Here is a 22,731-nt window from a genome sequence, read left to right as displayed (position 1 = left end):
TGACATTTTTTTTTGACTTATGTGCAGTACTTTGATTAGAAATGGGCCATCATTAAAAATATATTCATTGGACATAATCTGTCCGACCCTCCTAAAAAGGGCCCCATGCTATGAACACATTCATAAGATATTTAGCTTCATCCAAATCTATCCTGGAATTCTGGAATACAAAGGCAGTGAGGTTCGTGTGTGTGTGTGTGTGTGTGTGTGTGTGTGTGTGTGTGTGTGTGTGTGTGTGTGTATGTAAGTGTGTTACATACCCAAATAAACTATGTATTAATTCACAGAGGTTTTAACATGGGGGATCAATAATACATTTATACAATTCACTGATGCCCAAAATAATGATGAAATAAAATTAAAGCAACAAATCAAATGCAGCAACTATAAGAAACAAATCAAATCACAGTGATACAATAATAATAAAAAAAATTTTCACTATGGTAATAAGAGGTGGAAATTGAAAAAACAGTGTTATGTGCACAGATGCTAGAGTCATTTGCCATTAGCAAGATGTAAAACACCAATAAATAGTCTCAGCTTTTTCTAAACAGTGCTTTAAAACTGTAAGGCTGCAATGACACCATAAACCAGACACGATGCAGCCAGCAAGGATAATCTGTAAACAGCGTAACAATTTTTACAACCTGCGAATAAATACCTATCTAAATGTACTGTATATATGGCAGCCCAGATAATGATTTAGCAGCTGCAAGTATCGTTTGTACAGAAAGGGCAAAGGACTCCAAAATAATTTCAAAATTTCATACATGTAATTGCTTATCAGTAAGAGACTGATATGTTTAATGATAAAATTACAGCAAACAAAACAACAAAAATGTAACATGAAATTCACCTCAACATGTTTGCGCTATCATGATAAAAAATACAGGTGTGCCAAAAAAAAAATATATATATATATTCAGGGAGGGGGGTGGTTAGAGGGAAGGGAGAAGAGATTTGTTGAAAAGCTAATTTGGCGAAGAGTGCAGAGGTGGGGTGAGGAGGGAGGTTGTTACATCATCAGTCACACACTCCTGTGTGCTTAATTCTGAATTAGCCCCTAACATGTTGGAGAATGCCCTAACCCCTTCCCAGTCCATGTTGTCAAAGATCCCGAAAAGCTGTCAGCTGGCTAGGTGTGAAATAAACTCAATTACACTCAGATGTTGTTAATTTACTATTTTATTATTGCATTTGCAGGCGGGTTCATTACAGCGGGCTGGCCGGCATTTCAATGTATATCAGAACATAGCTGTAGTCACAACAGCAGCTGCCGTGTCAAAACAAACAATAGCCCGGATGTTAGAGCCCAAAAACAGTAGACAAAAACACATAACAGAGTGAAATTTGAGGACAGCAGTCTAAGGCTATGATTAAACAGTACAATGCATCTTGTCAACTAGAGCAAAGTACTCAGGAACCTGGGTAATTTAACACATAAGTAAACTGCTATCACTTTAGCTGGTGACATGGTGCGACCCTGTGCATGATTTTATACTGATACTCGAACAAAAGCTGGCGGCACCCAAACAGCGAGAAAATTAAAGATGGTCTCATGTGAATGATGAAGATTATGGTGTCTTGCAACAAACAAAAAAGCCCCTGGAAAAGACCTCTTCAGTCATACTTGTGGGTTCTATAGATAAGCGTTTCTTTCACATTTGTTCTGGTGCTTTATTCAGCCATTCAGTGTCGGACAATTAAGTGTAAAGCATTCCAGCATGTATTAACATGACAATCTTGCTCGCTTATTAACCATGAAGAACTTAAGGAATATAACTCCACTTTCCTTTGTCCTGGGAACATTCCGAGCTCTCCCAAGTGCAGACTGAGGGGCATCCAGGTGTGGGAAAGTGATGGCCAATCTCACACATGTAATTAACAACTCCTTAAACACAGGTGAAAATAAAACAGCACTGTGAGTCCTAGTAACTCACAGCCATACTGTTAAAAGTACCACACCCAGTTTAGTATATATGGTCATACTAGCTTCAAGTTATCCTGAACATACCTGGACAGTATATGGGCCATTAAACCAATCACTAACACTGCAGCATTTAGTCCAACTTCAGTTTAGAGCAAAGATTAATGAAATTAGTATGTAGGCCATGCAAAAAGACATCTCCTGAGAATATCTCTAAAACTGTTTACTGCAGCAAACAGATCCTTCTCCTGACACAGTGGTCAGATATTACTTCAGACAATGTGGAATTTTACTCCAGAAACAGTGTACATGTCTTACTCCAGACAAAGCAGGCAGATCTTACTCCATACATATCTTGCCCAAGACAGAATAAACAGATCTTACTCCATAATTGCCTTGTCCAAGACAGAGCAAACAGACCTTACTTCAGACAGAGCAGTCAGATCTTACTCCAGACAGAGCAAACAGATATTACTCCCAATAAAGCAGACAGATTTTACTCCAGGCATAGCAAGCAGTTCATAAAGCATACAGGTGTTTCTCCATACATATCTTGCTCCAGACAGAGAACATAAATCTTATTCCAGACAGAGCAGACAGATCCTCCTCCAGTAACATGGTTACCTCACCATCATGGAAAACACTAGTAGATTTTCCCTTATAAGGACAAATAAGTGGCAGCTTGTTTCAAATGTTTTACCCAAAGTGGCATAAGGGTTCAACAGTACCTTATTCAATTTAATAACAATAGTATATCAGATCCTAGAACAAATTTAAATGCAACTGCATCCAATGTAGATTACATGCCATTAATAGTTAGTTTGAATGCAACACTGGCATTTCATAAGGACTATGAGTTCAACAGACAAATTAATGTGAATGGACCAACCACCTGTTGCAAACATTCGTGTAAGATTTAACTGGAAAAAAAAAAACACATATAGGTAAAACGCTAAAGTCGTTAGCACTTAGTGAAGTAGAGCTAGCCACCAGTCAGAGGCAGGTGAAGTACCATGGATCAGGTACACAGCTACTCCTTCACTTCTGAACAATGGCTCCCCAGCCAATCAAAGCCCTTATCAAGTTTCACGCATTCCTTTCTTCACAATTAAATACTTTGAAAGTTCTTTAAGGAGGAATTCAAAGCACTAGATCTATCTAGACTTTTAATTGTTAGGCTGAGTCAGGGTGCCTGGTGCAAGAACTTTGTCAATAGCACGTTGATTTATGGAAATATACACAGATAAAGGCCGGGTTTCAACACACAAGATAAGACCTGTTTACAGCCGAAATGCTCTCGGTAATTGCAGACTGCTTTTTTTTGTGCCAGCCATGACAGAAAAAAAAATCCCTGAAAAGCAAACAACACTGAGGATCTCAGTTTAGGTGGAAGACTTACTAAAAAATTCCAGGGTTTATATCTGTACATCTGTTAACAAAAAGTACAATACAACTGGTCTTGTATCATAAATTTATACTCTTCTGCAAAGGATATGTTGATTTTTTCACAAAGAGTCTCTGAATAGATAACACATACATGTATTATGTTACACAGGCAATGAATACATAGTAACAGTCCAAATCTGCATTAAGGATTGACTGCACTAAGGCATTCTTTAAAGTATTTTTGGTTGAAATTCAAAGCTTTAGCCAGCTTTTGCTTTAGGAAATCAATTGTAAAAATCCAGTTCAAACTTTTAATTTTTGTCCAAGATATCTTTTTCAAAGAATACATCTATTCAAGATCATATTTATAGGTCTATACTTTTCTGGTCCTATTGCTGACTCAAGTTTTCTCTTTAATCAGTATGAAGAGTAAAGTTTAGGTCTCAGCTAAAATATACAGCTAAACTGTTTGTAACAAAGATTTTACCAGAACACTGTTACAAAAGAAAGCATCAGCTTGAGATTCATGTACTTAAATTAGGATTGAAGTACACTTAAATTAGACTATTTCACTTACACTACAGTAACCAGTGTTATCATCAGCTGAAAAAGTTTACTACGAAAGAATTGAAGATGCATAAATGACACAAACTGTCGTATTAAAATCTAGCACTTGTATCATCTAACATGACAGAGAGAAATACTTGGACTAATTTGGGTACACAATGAATCCTTGAAGTTGCACACAGACTGAAGAAGTATGAGGAAGGGCATGGTAAGTTCATACACCTCCTAATTATAGTGTTGTAGGTCAGTCCCATGATATAAGGTGAGTAGTAGGTAATGACGTGCAAGGTGATTGGCACAAATCTGTGTCTATGGCTTCGGCAAAGTCATCAGGTATGAACAGCTATTAAAAACTAGGACACTTCAGATCATATATACCCAGATTTGACAAGAGCCTGGTCCGGGTCTCTACAGCCTTCAAACACCTAAGAGCTGTAATAAGTGGCCCTGAAACCCTAAATCTCTGAGGGCAATTAAAATCTGACTCAGCTCGTGATTGAGGGAAAAAGTACACAGGTTGAGGTGAGGCCAGACAGGATCTGTTTCTACTTGTCCCTACATAGGCATCTTCTTACAAGTAAACTAAGCAAATAGATCAGACCCGATTTCAACACAAGCTTTTTTCTCCTGACAACAATAAAATGGTATCTGCTAAAATTAATTACTGTGGGAAAGAAGAGACAGCAGTATTGAGAGAAAAGGGAAAAAGAGTTTGTGGTGAGAGGTCAAGCTGGTTAAAGCTGTCATACTTTCAGAGGTGACATCGAAAAAGTTTTGGCAAGAGTGGGACAGCAGCCAGATCACTCTAATACGGATACAAGCCCCACTTAGATCAATTTTATGATCTCAATTTTCAAAGCTGTACAGAAGAATTTTTCCACTTATACAACAGCGGTCAGTTTTATGGGTGGAGGAACCAACTGAGCGACAACAGGATCACTTTCCATGATAAAATATATTCACTCACATACACTATGGCAACATGCTTAATTTTTACTAACAAAATCTAGTCAGTTATCTAGTCTTAAACCAACATGATATACTAACCTAATAGTATATGAGCATTATACCTTCATATAATGACGGAATGCATTCAGTAACAAATGCAGCAACTTGATCGCATAAAATATAGTCTACACAGAATTATGACAATTAGATCACTTCTGATGCAACATATCACATAAAGTGGTTAATTTTAACATCACTGCCACCCACTGTAATACTAATGCACACAACTTAACACAGCATGTTCGGTTGTTTGAGGGGGGCTGATATTGCATGACAACACCTCATAGGTAATTGAAGAATGTATGCTTGTCAGAAGAGAAGTTAAACTGCATTATTAAGTTCCAACTGACCAAATCATCCTACTGGTGTTCAGGATTTATCCATTTTAAACAGACTGGATAGTATTTCAACAATGAACATGCTCAGGAATGCCCGAAATAAACAAAGATTCTGAAATTACATGTAGGCCTACATGTATACTAGCTCACAGCTGAAAATTGCGTGCAAGGAATAAGTGGGATAAGGTGCCTAATATTATAGTTATAAGAGCTACTTTTTTCCACACAATTATTGATTGATTTTCTTCATGAAATAAAAATTCCAACAGCAGTTTGGATTCTGTTTGAGAGCTGTTAAAAGAGGGAACATATACTCAGAAGTGTAGACAATTCTCATGTCAATACCAGGCACTTGGAGAAAAAAAATAAACACACTTCACAAACCTATAAGAAAAAGCTGCCACCTAAATATTCACTTGTGAACTGCAATGAAGCATTAATATTTTATTTCATAACATACTCATGCTGGTCCTTGAGTCATGTAGCAATACACAGCTTCATCAAGATTTCTTCAAATCTTCTCAAGATTTGATTTTTATGTAATGTAAATATGAGAAAGTCCAGATAAGTCTTGGAAAAACAAAAAGTACAGACAGAATGGGGTGAAATTTCTTTGTTTTGTTTTATTTTTTAGCCTAACCTGATTTAATATATCTTCAAACTTTAAACAGGGAGGCGCGCAGATCCAGACTTCCAACTGTGTAAAACAGATGAGTCTTACACTAAGGTGAATGTTTGGCACTCTTCCCAATATCAGAATGCATGCAGTTTGTGTGCACTCATACGCGACTAAAATGGAGGCTTTAACCTAGGGCATCCTGTATCAAACATAAACCAATCACCACTGACTGATCTGTCAATGAAAACAATCTGCTGGGTTTTAAGTATACATTAAAAAAAAATTAACTAACAAATATTGGTTAATCAATGGTATAAAAACTTTATTTTCTTTCCAAAGATTTGGCAATTATTATTACTGTCTGCAGGATACTATAACAAATTATTTGGTGATGTGATGCTTCTAGAATCTTCATATATATTTAGATTTTTCATATTTTTTCAAAAAGCTTTTACAGCAACAAACCTAGTATCACTGGTGTGCAAAAGTCTGTTTTTAGCCCACTGGTTGCTTTTATCAATTATATGACATGTTTTTATCCTAATCTCATACTGTAAGGATTCATGTTATTTTAAACTCAGGAATTATTTTTTTCTTCTTTGGAATCACTTCAATGTAATTATGTTTACAGATAAAAAAAAGATCATGCAAAAAGTTGAAGAATTTCCAAGCCATATTTAGTTTTTAACAAGTATATGTTTATGCAGTCACACAGCATATGGGGGATCAACAAAGAAAATATACAGCATCAACTCGCATGGAAACATATGATCTAACACATTTACTACCAGACCTGATACAAATCATTAACATGATATAAAAAAAACCTATACCGCTTGAGAGGCCTGCATGCATTATGGTTATGATAGTCAACAAGCTGAACAATACAAATTTCTTGTACGAATCATCCTACAAGGTAGACGTAACTAAGCCCCGGATGTTTTTACACAGTATAATTACTGAGCCAGATCACTTCGTGCAGATCGCCAATAAGAACATTATTTCATTCCGCATAGCCCAGGCGCTAATATCATATTGAGGCATACAGTTCCCAAGTTAATGAAAAAAGTACATGTTGTGTGCAAACTTTGTGCTCTGAGCAAACAGCACAAGGTGGAAAACCTTATCTCTTCAAACAATCTTGACCTGGCTTGATCCCCGTTCCTAATGACTTCTCACACTGATAAGACAACCTTGTTCTAAGAAGCCGGTACACTTAATGGTGGAAGCACTTCTGCTCACAAGCATCCAATTTCACTCCGCTATTATTGTTTGGCTGGCTAAAAAAAGACTTTGAGAAGTGTTTATCAAAACGGATTAATCTAAAGGCATATTTCACAACCTTTCCTCAACCTTGAAAGCCAAGTAGTACTTCCATGGTTAACAAAAAAAAACCAAAAGACAAAAAAAATTGAGTCTAGTTTTGGAAATTGTCTATAAAAACATTCATATAGTGATACAACATTGTGTTTACACGGTAAAGTAAACTCATATTTCAAACTCACTTATGAAATGTTATCGTTTATCTTTTTTTTTTATTATTACATAACCCATGAATTATACCTACAATTTCCAAATTTAACATTACATGTAGGTAACAGTTGTTGCAGACTGTGGTTCTTAAAATGAGTAATTCATTTTCTTTACTTTTTCACCCATTTTGAATCGAAGGGGAGGGGATATGTGTCCCCCATTTAAACGTTACTTTTCTAAATTATTTATTAGGATGATACGAAGATCACATTCAAAGAAATTTTCCTCATATTTTTTCCTCTTAGCCAGGTTGAAGGCATGAGCAAGTAGCAGACCTAAAATCACAAACGCAGGTAATCGTGTGTCACAATGTTACAACTCAAGATAAAAAATTGAAAACAGGTCAAGACTGACCAAAATTTAATGAAAGATCAACTAAATTGTCACCTACAAAAGGACAATTAAAAATTATGCTCTTACATTTGAAGATGTGCACACGCAATACTAGCATTACGCCCACTGGTACAAAATCTTATTTGGACAATAATTGTTGAAAGTACTATCCACTGTTGGGAGGATAGGGTAACTGGAAAGTTAATAGTTGCCCTTTTAGGGGTCTGGGTACATCCTTCTGACTGACACTAACTAGAAGAGCTTCAGCGAAGGGGCAACACCATAAAATGTTTATAAGAAATGTTGTAATACATATATCACTTATACCACATCATTTCTCTACAGTACACTGTCATCACCATGGAAACAGAGGCAGTAATTAGTTCAGTAACACGATCAGGGTAAAGAGGAAACATCTGACTGAGCCAGCCATGATTAATCTTCATTAGGCCCCCTATGTTTTACCACAAAAGCATTACCATACAGCTTACAGAGGTTCTAAAAGGGGCCTGACACCTAGACAGTGAGATCTTTTCGCTGTCAGTTTGAGTGTCCATCCAACTAATAGTTTGATATAACTGGTCAGTCAATGTCCAGTCAGACAGTGCTCAGGAGTTTCTGAACATCTTTAGGGTGAAATCTTGCCACTGGTAAGAACACCTGCACAAGTCAAATATACCATACATCAGTTGGAGTGTGCTGCCAGACAGAGCTTGAAGTGTTTGACCACCTACTAGGGTCACACCTTACCACTGGTCAGTCAGCTTCAGTCAGTGTCCAGTCATGCAGCCCAGAACCATCAAATGCCCTTACTGTCTGAACAGCTTGAGTGTCCAGTCCATGCAGCCCAGAACCATCAAATGCCCTTACAGCTATGGCAGCACCACTCAGAATGACTATACCTGCACATGTCACACCCAATCAGATATCCATTCGATGATGGAGTGCATTTGTCTTGCACAAGAACTGGTGAGCAGTAATAATGCCTGGATGCACCTTCCTTGTGATTCTAAGCGTAAAGTAGACATTCGTATACCAATCATCAACCAAAAGAGACGTTCTAGGTCAAGAATCTCAAGGCCAATTCCCAAAACAATGTTCAACACAAATCATCAAAGAATTAACAAAGTTATTAACATACAAAATTAAGACGGATTCATGCAAAGAGAAGCAGTCTACAGTTTTCAATGGAGGGGAAAAGATAAAAGAATGTTTAGGTGGATTAATGAAATTAGTATCCAAAATGAGTACCCTGCTATTATATGTTACTGATGATAAAACTATGTACCTGAGTTGCACTTTAGTTGCAACCGTTTGTACGTCCAATGCAGTAATTTCATTCAACATGTATGGACCCTTGCCCCTGGATAAGCCAAATTAAGCGCATGCAGTTATGAATGAATGCATGTTTGGGCTTTAACGTCATACTTACCAATTTTTCAGTCATATGAAGATGAGGAGTTATTATGTGTGTATAAATATAATGTGTCTGCTTGTGGCACTGTGAGTCCATGCATCATGCCGAAGACAGGAGACATGATATACCCCCACAGTCACATTATACTGTCACAGGCCAACCAGTCCTGGTTCCTTGCTCTAATGTCTCAGTGCTGAGCACTGAGCAAGGCAGCAACAAATACCATTTTTAAAGTCTATGATATGACTCGACTCAGGTTTGATTCCGGGTCTCCCGACTTTCAGGCGGACGCTCTAACCATTCACACAGATAGGAGTCCTAATCTCAGGCAGCTCAATTAGTATCACTCCAACACTGTGAACTGTTGTTATGAGTAAGCCTTCAGTTTATTCAAGTTAAACACCCATGATTGTCAGTGATCTTTGTGAACCATCACACCAGATTTGAAGCAGAAAGAGTTATGTGACTATGTGAAGAATGTTCAGTACCATATTCGACACCTCATCTGAACCTTAAGAATCTGTGTTGGCAAGTTGTGCATAATTCTAATTAGAAAGGTGTCAACTGGAAAAATTCCCTAAACAACTTTACAGCACGTGTCTACATTTTGCACTCCTTAATTGGCATATTCCAAAGCTACTGTTACTGAATTCAGCAAAGTTTTAAGCAAACAAGTACAAATCTTTCGAAAAAATGTTGCATAGCAGGATGTATCTGTTTACTTGCACTCTAGTGAAGAACATATTCCACCGCAGCTGTGTAGAAGCTGCAGAGTGTATGGGGAGACAAACTTACACCTCTTCTGAAAGATGCAGAATTGGAATTATAACAGAAAATCTCATTCACTGGGTTTCCAGCATCAATCAGCCTACAAGAGCCCGTCCAAGATGATCAAATGTCAAACTCATATATTCTCAGTGCATCAAGTAAGTTTGTTTTCAAGCCACATCCTAGTTCAACTTTTCTATGTCCATTGAGAATGAAAACAAGGTATCAATTAATCTAGAACTGCCTGCAGTTTCAAGGTTTCCAAGCAGCACAAATGGCTTTCAGCTCCTGTTTCAGTACACAGGGATAGTTTACGACATAACAATGTTGTAAGGGTCAATCAGCAACACAGTGATGATGATATATTAAGAAACACAGCCGTTTTTAGAAATCACGAACAGTTAATTACCGCAGTTCAAGAGCACATAATTGTCGAAGTTAAATGAATGGGCTTAAATTTCCATCTTTGACATAGGGTGATGTCATTTTAACACTTCTACCAAGAGCACTGTTAACGGTAGCTTAAAATGGTTAAACACACATGAAAAGAGCATATTTTGTGCCACATTGGTGCAAATTACAAATTTCCAGCACTCATACAGGTTTTGATATACAAGTCATTGAATTTATGTAATTTGAAACCCTAAAATTAGTTATTTTTGACTGTATCTCAAAAATTTATGAACACAAATACAACCAATATAAATGTCTTTTTCACACTTTATGGAACTAGTATCACTTAGTGCATATCAAATTTTAGAAAGCTCAATAAATTTGTTTTTGACAAGGTGTATAAAGATTTGCTCAAAATACAATACGGCCGCCATATTAAGTGGCTTTAATTTGAATAACAAAAATTAAAAAGGTAAATGATATGATCTGCAATTTTTGCCACCATTTTTTAAATAGTTGCGCATTGCAATTTTCTAGAAAAATGACCAAAAACTCTGTCTGAAAGGATCTTTTAAATGAAAAGAAAATGTTTTCAGATTGTAAGCCTAATTAAATCAAGGAGTCTTTATTCTGTGGGACAGCACTGTTGAACTGAACAATAGTCATTCACTTTCAGAAGTCTCCATATCAGTATTGTATTCATTCTTTGGAACAGGTAACATTTTCACATAATTTTTTAGCCCTTATAGGAATCTTTCTTCTTTGCATTCTTCACATTCTTTTTTTTTTCAATTCTAATTTTGAGATTATTACAAAAACAAGCAACAAAAAACTCAATAACACAATGACAATTTAAAAGCACTGGTGTACAGGTAGAACATGGATTTAATCTCAAAACAAACGCTGATTTTTCAACAGTCGTGTAGCTAACTCCATCACACAGATTGGCCAACAGACTCCGACAGGCCTGCCAACATACGTCCACATTGGGGTCTGGCATCCGTTTTAAGCCAGGGAATTAAGCACCAGCAAGAAAGCAAACAGTCTCGCTGATCACCAGTCTTCCACAATTTTTACATGGTTCGTATTAATCAAGGATTTTTTTTTTTTTTTTTTGTAATCAAGCATTTTTTCCCCCTTTTTTTGTGAGATCTTTTGTCGCAGCAGTACTGCACACTAGGTACAACGGCATTTCAGCGTCCTGACGCAACTGTCTTCGTGTCCTAGACCCCTCCCCATTAGACTGATTGAAGTGGGTGAGTAATCAGGGGGAGTTAGAGCCAGCAAGCGCGCTTCATGTAACACAATTTGACATGGCAAGTCATTAACTTAAGGCTGAATGAATAAATGGGAGGCCGTCAGTGGCGCACTCTTCGTCACCCATTACCATGATAGAATAGCAACGATATGGAAATCCACCATCGGCCAATGCTCCCCAACATCTGCAGCAAGCTTATTAACAAAAGTGTTGATTGGGAGCTGGGCCTTGATTTCTAGCCCGTCTCCCAGTAAATCTCTTAAAACAAAGAGGAGATCTGAGATGAACTCTATGGAAGAGCTTCCCCAGCTACTCTCCTGGCTCAGTTGCCTCCACCTTGATCAAGTGTACTGACCTCAATACCATTTGTTTGCTCCGCTTTTTTTTTTTTTTTTTTGGTCATCTGCATAGAGCCAATTAAAGCCCCAGATGTGAGAGAGAACAAACAGAAGGGTGAGAGACTCATTGGGGGCACAGAAGGAGGCCATGTCTAAACCAAACAAAATTTTCAGGGGTCTTTCAACAAGCCTGCCCCCCTATGACCTACCCACTATCAGGTCCCTGGCAGATTGCATACTAGTGATCATTTCTCACACTGCCCAAAGCTGATAACAAACACCACCTCCAAGCCCTGCCTGTGGGGAGGGGTGCATGATTTTCAAGCCCCTTTGCCCCATCATCCAACCCTGATCTAAGATGCATTCCACCAGTCATCATCTCATGGAAATATTTAATTGATTAACTGCAATGAATGAGGAGCAGACCACAGAATCTTCAAAATAAGTCAGATTTAAGCCCCTTCTCCCAATAAAACCCTCAATTTTTATAGGTACAAATTAGCAGGAAATGGTGGTGGTCAAGTGACAGGGGGTCAGTCTGGGGGAGAGTGAGAGGTGCTCAGACTGGATCACCAACCCTTATCCATTACACACAAGCAGTCATATCACCATCGGCAGACTGCCTGATATATGCTAAGGCAGTCAGCAGACCAGCTTTAATACACACAAACAGTCATTATTCCATCTAAATCAGAGTGGCTAATTCATCCAGAACGGCCCTGTCCAGCCGCTCGATCAGCCATCAGGCCTAAAACCCTTGCAGGAATCAATTAATACCAGGCCCAGGATGCCATATACCTTAGCACTGTCCCGTTCCCTTAAACACATTTATGTATGTGTCAGCTTTGGCAGTTACCAAAAGAGCCTGTAATATAATTGGCTGGGTTATTGGTAGCTAGCTGTTAAGAGATACCTTGGTACAACAGGATGCCGTTAATGTCTTAACACAGTCAGGAGTCCATAACAGGTGTTACATACACGTACTTACACACCAGCAAAGTTCACAACCGTTCTATAGGATAACTACTAGAGATATATTTATAATTTTGATAAGAACACCCATTATTACACAAAAGTCACACCTATTAATTATGTCTGAGAATACCTTGAATACTTGGATGCAAAGAGAGGTTACTACCCTAATTCTTCTAAAATTTGGGACAGATATTAGTAGTGTTGAAAGTGGAATATTACATTTCTTTAGCAGACTTGAATGTAAAGATATGAGTATGTTGTTGGTTAGATGGTCATGTGAGAAAATAGAAACTCAATATTCCTACAAGAATTATATTAAAATTGGCTAAAATGAGCAGATCGGGTGTCTCAAATTTCACGAGTGAAACTTCACTTCAATTGGAAATACTCCTCAAAAAGGGTTAAAAATGAAATAGCACTAATTCTACCAATTCACGAATGGTCAACAACATTTTAATAACAACTGCACTGTATTTAAACTTCCGTACTATGATATGTTTCTAGAATAAAAACATTAATTAATACATGTAGCTTTCAGTCATCAATTGCAATAACTTCTCCCTCAGCACAATCCCTGCAGACATCACTAAATAGTTCCTTTTGGATTCACCAAGGGTTATTTAGTACAGAATAATGGAATTCATGCTAGTTTAACTGAAAAGCAGTAAGTTACAGTTATGATATCTGTAAAATTCATGCAACAACCATCTGCTCACACTAATGATGAAATGTTTGACCAAAACTGATTTCTTTCAGTAAGTCTAATAATTTAAAAATCAATAAATGAAATTGAGAAACAAAGAAACAGACACCACTGCTCTAAACCACTATCACTACCTACTAACCCTGCCCTGTGTGAGTATGTACTGGGTGTAGAGTAAATTACATTATAGCTTTTGTATATCATCCTTCTTCTCTATCCCTGCATACCAACAATTCCACAAAGCATATCAATGCAATATTTCCTTCTTCACATCACTTATTCATATGCGTTGAACTCTTAGGACTGCTATCATTACTCTTTGCAAACCTAGTTTATTGAGGAATTCCAGTATTGGCATTATATCATATTTTTCCCTTTTGGTTTGTTCTCAAGATGTCTTTTTAAGTTTACTTTTGTATGAACCTTTCTTGAAAATACCTGGAATGGATAAGCAGGCTGATGGAAAGGAATAAAAGAACAAGTCGTTTATAGTCTGGTGGAAGTACTGGTCTCGACTGCTGACCTGAGCACTCAGGGTGAGCATCTTGTAGGAAATTCTGGGGCGGGGATAATCAAATAAATCTCTTCTGAGCCAGACAGATAAAAATCAAGGGCTAAAACACAATATGAAATCTGTCATGTTGTTTTGAATAATTAATCCGCCACGGCATTCTTTCAGGACTTTGGCCTGTCTGGTGGCTCCCTGCGAATGTCAGGGGTAAGAACCATGTCAGGGCGGTTTAATGTCTGCTGGACAATTACGGCCCTGCTAGCCACTGGCCAAAAGTCAGAAGTTTTTGCTGCAACCAGCGACTTTTTCATAAAGACATGGCTAGGTAATTGACCTTGCCTAAAAACACTGTCCATTAAAGATGTATGTTCGGTGAAAGGTACACGTCTGGCAATCTGGGGAGGCCAGCCGGCGCTAAATCCTACAGCAAATGTCTAATTATCCACAGAGCTGGTAATCTACAAGTGGATGTCTCTAATGACAGATTAATGGCATCATTCGCAGGGGTTGCTATGGTGACATACTATAAAAGTATTGGTTAATGAGAGTGGAGTGACAATGCTTAAAAAAGGCATAACAATGTGAAAGAACAAACCCTATGAACCAAGCAGCTGGTGTTTGTTCACACATTACATCTGTATGCCCATGATGTATGCAGAAATGTAATCTGTCCTTAAATTCTCAACCAGATTTAAGAACAAGTGGATTCTGGAAATCAAGAAAATAGACTGTCATCCTTTCGGTGTAGCTCAATATACAGAGTGCATCTGGAGGTTAATAGTGACTGAACACAGACTGGCGCAAAAAATAAAAAATAAAAAATAAAAAATAACACTAGACACTCTACAACAGGATGTGCAATATTCAAAACAGTCTAGGGGAAGATGAGTTTTGGGTGTAATTTAGAGCCAGGGAATATGATCTGGCTTACAGTCTGCTAAATCATCTAGAAAGCAGATGTCATAACCTCAAAACTCATTGTATAAACAAAAGAGTATAACTAACTGAAGCAAACAAGGTGTAAAAAAATGTGAATCAAATCCTAAGGTAATGATAACTTACAGGCAAACTAAATATACTGGTACTATATGTTTGTACAGGTCATTAAAATGTGTAAACAAGAACAATTCCTGTGAAAGTGTGCTACATGGACCAGAGACCAACAAACAAGGACAATTCCAGCAACTATGTGCAACATGGACCAGAGAACAATTGACAAACAAGCAAACTTCCAGCAAATGTGTGCTGCATGGACCAAAGAGCAACAAACAAAGGCAATTCCAGTAAATGTGTGCTAAAACACCAGAGAACAACAGACAAGCACAATTCCAGCAAATGTGTGCTACATGGACTAGAGAAGCAACAGACAAGCCCAATTCCAGCAAATGTGTGCTACATAGACCAGAGAAGCAACAGACAAGCACAATTTCTGCAAATGTGTGCTACATAGACCAGCGAAGCAATACACAAGTACAATTCCAGTAAATGTGTGCTACATAGACCAGAGAAGCAATAGACCAGCGCAATTCCAGTAAATGTGTGCTACATGGACAAGAGAAGCAATAGACAAGCACAATTCCAGTAAATGTGTGCTACATAGACCAGAGAAGCAACAGGCAAGCACAATTTCTGCAAATGTGTGCTACATAGACCAGACAAGCAATAGACAAGCACAATTCCAGTGAATGTGTGCTATATGGACCAAAGAGCAACAAATAAGAACAATTCCAGTTAATGGGCCCTGTACAGACCACAGGGCAATAGACAAGCACAATTCCAGGAAATCTGTGCTTTGTGGACCAGAGAGCAACAGACAAACGTGATTCCTGTAACTATGTCCTTCATGCATCAGAGAGCAGCAAACATGCACAATTCTGCTAAATCTGCCCTGCACATGCAGATCAAAGCAACAGAAAAGCAGAACACTATAAATCGAGTGTCACAACCATAATCAGTGGAACATTCTTACGAAGTCACACCACTCACACAATAGATAATACATTCCTGAAATGTGCAGCCTGTCAGTTTGATCTACTTCATAGAAAAGATTTGCTTATTTAGAAAATCTAAACTAATCCCATCTTGTATAGTGGCAAAGCATACATGTGTAGGACATTTACATAAAAAACTAAAATTTAAGAAGTATTTTTCAGTCTGTGTTTTTTAAAAATTTTTTCATTTTTTGTTGATGTGAGAATATAGGTATTCATTTATTTGATCGGTGTTATTGAACTCAGGTTTATGAGGTAGAGGAAACCAGAGTATCCAATAGTATACAATTATCCATTACCACTTAAAATACTATGTTACATGAAACTGGTTTCAAAATAGTGTATTCAAAAATTTCACAAGAGCGGAAAAATGCTCTAAGCTAACAGGCACCTACATGTATATATATATATATATATATATATATATATATATATATATATATATATATATACATATATATATACATGGTAACATGGTGGCAATAGAAGGCTTTATCTCATGAAGAAATCCATCTTAGTGCAATGTATATGTTAAATAGTTTATTTATTTATTTATTTGATCGGTGTTTTACGCCGTACTCAAGAATATTTCACTTATACGACGGCGGCCAGCATTATGGTGGTAGGAAACCTGGCAGAACCCGGGGAAACCCACAACCATCCGCAGGTTGCTGGCAGGCCTTCCCACGTACGGTATGTTACATTGGTCTGGAAATTTAAATAGGAACAATAAAACATCTGGGTTTGTATTTGATTCAGATAAATAAGTAATGAAACAAACTTTCAGAGAGATAATGTGGCAATGGGAGGAGGCACAAACTACATATTTAGACAGACAGTACTTTATTTATTTTTATTTTTTTTATTTTATTGGTGTTTTACATGATACTAAAGAAAATTTCACCTATACGATATCAGCCAGCACTATGGTGGGCTGAAAAAGAGCACAGGCCAGGAGAAATCAACCACCATCTGCAGGATGCTGGTACATGTAGTCCCATGTACAACTGGACAAGAAGCCTGCTGGATTTGAACTCATAGCGATTTTATTGATCAGATACTCCTGGGTCATTCTGATGCACTGGCATGCTAACCACCAGGCTATGGAGGCCCAAACCGTAACATTTCAACATGTACAGTGACATGCTGCAGGTCAATAATGATAAATATACAAGCCCAAACAGCATCACAGAGATTAGGTATGTACAGATCATTCTTATTGTTTGGATGTGTTTTCTGCGGTAAAATACCCTATCTTTTGTTACGCAACATTTTCTACATACATATATTCTTCAACATTCCAGCAATTAAAACCCTGAATTCCTGAATTTAAAGTAACCATATTTTTATCTTCAATTCACAATACGTTATGTCGAAAAAAAAATTTCTTCACCATACAGTGTTTGAAACAATATGCAAATATGTATCAAAAAATACATGTGTAAACAATGATTGGCTCTAAGATGTTTTCATTTGTGCTCAGAAATGTTTCAAGACACATAAACACTAAAACTATCCATTGAAAATATTAAAGCAGAACGTAGATTAAGTTTTGCAGAAATTTTGCTCCATTTTGGGCTAACTGTATCATGTACATGTATGCCAAGAAGAAAGCCCTAATACCCTGTACACATAAACAGCAGCTTTGTACACATGTACTAGAAAGACCCAAATTAGATAAAAAAAAAAACAGAACAAATTTACTTCTCTATCACAATGCATAATCCTTGGCAGGCCAATAAACAGCCAAACACAAAGAGATGCCAAAACATTCAGTATCATGTGGTGAAAAAGAAAAAAAAAAACGAAAAGAAACACACAAAATATTCTACTTCTTTCTCCTTTCAGATTTTAATCATTAATTCCATAAGCTAAGCCAGCATACCATGTATAAAAATTTAGCATGGACGGACTGGAAATAGGAGATTAGCCGAGTATCTAAGGTATTAAAGTGATAAAAACCCGTCCAGATGTGAAATGTGTTCCAGTGAGGAGTCTGTTGTAAGCACTTCCGCTGAACTAGTCGTGCTGGAATCCCTATTGTGTTGACATTTTGTTTTGATGAGGTTTGTCAAAATCTGGAGCTCATTGGGTGAGGGTTGATTAAGGAAAAAGGGCACAGCCTTTTCGTTCTGAGTTAACAACCAAAACTATGAGCATGTAGAAAAAAAAACAACTTATGACAAACTGATGTATAAAAACCACATCACAAGCACAGAATGTAGTGGGAGTGACACAGAGTAAGGACATTGTCAGTTGTCATGTTGGTGTAATGAATTCATGTTGAGCAAATGTTTTTTACACAGCTTTCTTGCAAAAAGAAAGATGTACATAAGAAAGCATACGGTATAAAAGGCTTGAGTATCACATCAAAATGGCCGAAAAATGATGAAAATTCACCAAACAACAAAGACAGCTTCAAGCAATATGTTAACACCTTTGTGTTCAATGGAAGTTGAAACATTGTATTTCAAACAATGTTTTATTGTGTTACTAAAGAGAGATACAATCCATTAATTAAGAGGTCCGTTGATCTGCAGGAATACACTGATTAATACACATAACCTCCTGTAATAAATTTGATAATTTTTTTTTTAACTTTCCAAATTCTGGTTGAAATGAGGTACCATAAAATATGCAAATTATTCAAACAAATGCCACACCTGTTGCTGTATATTAAACAATATTGATCACAGCGTATCTGCTGATGACAGTATTGGACTACATAATAACAAATATAAGGTTGGTTATGAACAGTCATTAGTACTTCAGCTGTGGGGTTACTACAGCGGAGGTTTATTGAGGGTGTTTGTTTCTGTCATCGGTACACAGGTGTCCAGCATTGTCTCTCCCCTGCCCATTGTCCAGCTTTGTCATATTGCCTTGTCAGCGATAATAGTCCACTGAAAACCTGTATCCTCTTACATTCTGTGGAATGTGAATGGACCGTATCAGCAGGATACATTGTAATCGTATATAGTCATATATATATATATATATACTCCTGCATGGTCTGTTGTGGCTTCAATGCAACAGTAATATATCAATGAAGTTCACTGCATGGCTAGCCTGCCCACCGATGAAAACATTACATTTTAAAAGCAAAAAACATTTAATTTAAAAAGCAAATAAAACATTTAATGACATCTTCATCTAGTAAACAACACTTATTTACATGCAAAAAATACTATGTTTGAGGAAAGATTCATTTTTATTTATTTGATTGGTGTTTTATGCCAAAATATTTCAATTATACAACGGCGGCCAGCATTATGGTGGGAGGAAACCGGGCACAGCCCAGGGGAAACCCACGACCATCCGCAGGTTGTTGGTAGACCTTCCCACATACAGCCGGAGAGGAAGCCCGCAGGTTGCTAGCAGACCTTCCCACGAAACGACCGGAAAGGAAGCTTGAGGAAAGAACCAGCCATATATAGATGATGTCACACAAATGTACGTGTGATAGGCAAATGGATCACCTTTAAATCAGCTTCATTAGGAAAAGGCAACTTAATTTACATATAGGCAGACCCTACACATAATTTTGTACCAATTTAACATTCCTACAAAATTGGTCTGATGCGGATTAGTCACATTTTACCAATACTTCATAAGGTCAAAAGCTCAAACATTCTTCAGTTAGTTATGAAAAATCAATTTAATAAGTAAATTCATAAACAAAAAAGCACAAATTTGAAACAGCTATGATTGCTCAACACCTTCTTGCACTAAGGTCCCTGTTAAGGGGAATACTCTGTTGTAATAGATAAAATGTCAAACATTTGACAGTGTGACCAAAAGATGGACAGACAGACAGACAGCGACTTACGGAGCTGATTGACATAGCTAATAAATGATGTATCCTATGATTTCCAAAACGTCTCCATATAGCCTTAGAGTTCTACCAGACAGACAGACCTTTAACCTGAGGATGAATATGTGTGTGAAATACATATGCTTTTCACTCTTTAACAGGATAATGACGAGAATTTCACAATTATGTTTTGATCTAAAATGTATCTGGAAATTTATCTGTTGTTGAAATGATAACTTTGTTCTTCTTCCATCTTTTTTTTTTTCTTTAGTGCAAAACATTTTGTGGATAACAGCCAGTCTTCCTCAGGAGGATGAGTGTTTATCATTATGGATCAGGCATAGAGAATCTTTCTGGCAGCTTGGGCAATGGAATCTATGGGCATATACAAATACACTACACCAACACCATACCAAAGCCGGGAGACAAAGGAGCTAAAAACTAGCACATGTGAGAGACGTGGGTTAACTGAGGGTAATTACAAGACAAGGCTTTTGTTTATCTTCCCACACCTGGCACAGAGAAATTGGTCAGCCAATGTTTGTAGTATCATGACCAGCCAAAAAAAAAAAAAAAATCAAGACTGTAAACTATCTAATTTTACACTGAACATAACCAGTTGGGACAGAAATCGTCACCAAACACTGGGCAAGAAAATAAATCACACCACTGGTTGATTGTCACTAAATCTGGTACATGTGTGGTGTGACTATATCATAGCAGATATTAAATTTGAGGGAAGTGATCAAACTTGCAACCTATAATTCAAATATTAACAAGCTTCTGTCATTTCACTACCATTCCTTCATCTACTGAGGGTGTAGAATTGAATTGGTCAATGGTCTATGCTGTTTCACAGGCAAACTACAAGCAAGCTAATCCCACACTACAAGGAAACTCCTAGAGAATTTTTAGTCTGGCTAGTACACTACACTTGCAACATGTACTTCCACACAGATTTATTTGATAGTTGTTTTGGCACCACACTCAATCAAGAATTTTCTATTTACACGATGGCAGCAAGTTTTATGGATGCAGAAAACCAAAATGCCCAGCATACACCACAAGCCTTTGCAAAGTTACAAATGATCGTCAACTGAATATGCAACTGTGGGCAGTATTACGATGACAGGAAACCGGGCATACCCACATTCATTCGCAGGCTGCTGGAAAACCTTCCCACGTATGACCGGAGAAGCCAGCATGGCTGGATATGAACTCACAGCAATCACTTTGGTGAGAGGCTCCTGGGTCTTTGTGCTACGCTAGCATGCTAAACACTAGGCCATGAAGGCCTCCTGCACATACAAGTGTTGGTGGAAAAACTGGGATGGGTATGGCATCCATTTTGAATTATGACAAAACCCTCATTACATATATTTGTGTTATTGACTTGTTGAACGAAAATAAGACAGACACTATTTATAAGCTGCGTTCACACAGTGAGATGTGTTTCAACAAAATGTACACAACAACGAATATGCATCCTCTCTGGAATAATCAAATCTGATGAGTCAGCAAGAGCTTACACACCATGTAAACAGGTTTTAATGTACATGACTGGAAGCCTTTGGTCTTAACACAAACCTGAGGTATGTGAATGAGATAGCAAACCTGTTTAGACACTTTATAATCACACATGAAAGCTATAATAGTTATCACTCACGATGGGTTAATCCCAATAATATTTATTTATTTATTTGACTGGTGTTTCACACCATACTCAAGAATATATCGCTTATACGATGGCAGTCAGCATTATGGGCAGAGCCCGGGGGAAAACCCACGACCATCCGCAGTCCCAATAATATGACACCATAAACTTACATTCCAATCATTAAATGGGGATGTTAATTAAGACACATTTTTAATGTTAATTACAAGTACTTGATAATAGAGAAGTATATCCAATGATCCAACACAGTAAGATTAAGAAAAACATGGAACTCAACCAATTCTCCAGGGTGTTCTGAACACGTAACAAAATATACCTGTAGGTTACTAATCTCATAAGGTATATAAAGGTACATGTACATCAGATCATCTGTGTCTCCTTGACCCTTCTCTCCTGACTAGACTAAGGCATATTTAACACTCAAGACTTTGCTCCTTTAGTGTTCTTACCTCTACATCAGAAAGACTACAGGCTAAATACAAAATGATACATGCACAGGTATGCTCCCTACAGTCATGAATATGCATCAAGATGATGGTTGTAAACCCATTTACAAAGAAAATGAATACCAATTAGCACTTATGGTAGCAGGCATCCTCATAGGTAACACTGACCTTTTTGTTCAGCTTCTCCCAGTTCTCTTGTCTCTTCCTACACTGGTTGTTTCAGTCTACCTGAAAATAAACCAAAACCAAAATCATGTATCAGACCTTTAGCAAACTGCTCACAATGATTTCATATGCTTTGACAATTAAATACACGGTTTATAGAAATATGCTAACCACATGCACATTCAAACCAAACTAAAAATTTGTCAATTTTTTCTGACAAAATTATCAATGAAAGATAAAAGGAAAAACAAGTAGTTAATACTCTGCTTGTGTGAAAGTGTTTCATGCATAAAATAAGGGTGATATCAGTATCTCCAACAAAATGCATTTCACAAGCGAAAAATACACAAATCTTCGGTCTTGGAAAATCATGGGACCAGCCATTCTGTGAGGGGGTAATGCTACTGGTAAATCAAATGGATTGTGTCATATACTCAACTGGGGCTATTTTGGGGAGAATATAAAACTGAAGTAGTATCTGAACAAAACAAGATATCCTCTGAGATGTGCACAATACATGGCTCTTGAATATATTTGTATTTTAAACCCATTTTTAACAAGCAGCC

General features: G+C 37.3%; 1 protein-coding gene across 3 annotated transcripts in view; it reads right to left on the bottom strand.

Annotated features, from left to right (window-relative positions):
- Positions 1-22,731, bottom strand: part of LOC135474968 (uncharacterized) — a 70,765-nt gene that overhangs the window by 26,514 nt on the left and 21,520 nt on the right. For all 3 annotated transcript variants that reach the window (XM_064754674.1, XM_064754673.1, XM_064754676.1), the window contains one exon: positions 22,169-22,228. The gene's annotated coding sequence lies outside the window, so the exon portion shown is untranslated. The remainder of the gene's footprint in view (positions 1-22,168; positions 22,229-22,731) is intronic.

Source organism: Liolophura sinensis, chromosome 9, assembly GCF_032854445.1.
Source record: "Liolophura sinensis isolate JHLJ2023 chromosome 9, CUHK_Ljap_v2, whole genome shotgun sequence".
In the NCBI taxonomy this organism is placed as follows: Eukaryota; Metazoa; Mollusca; class Polyplacophora; order Chitonida; family Chitonidae; genus Liolophura; species Liolophura sinensis.
Note: the sequence above shows the minus strand (reverse complement) of the source record. Positions and strands in the feature narration are given on the sequence as shown.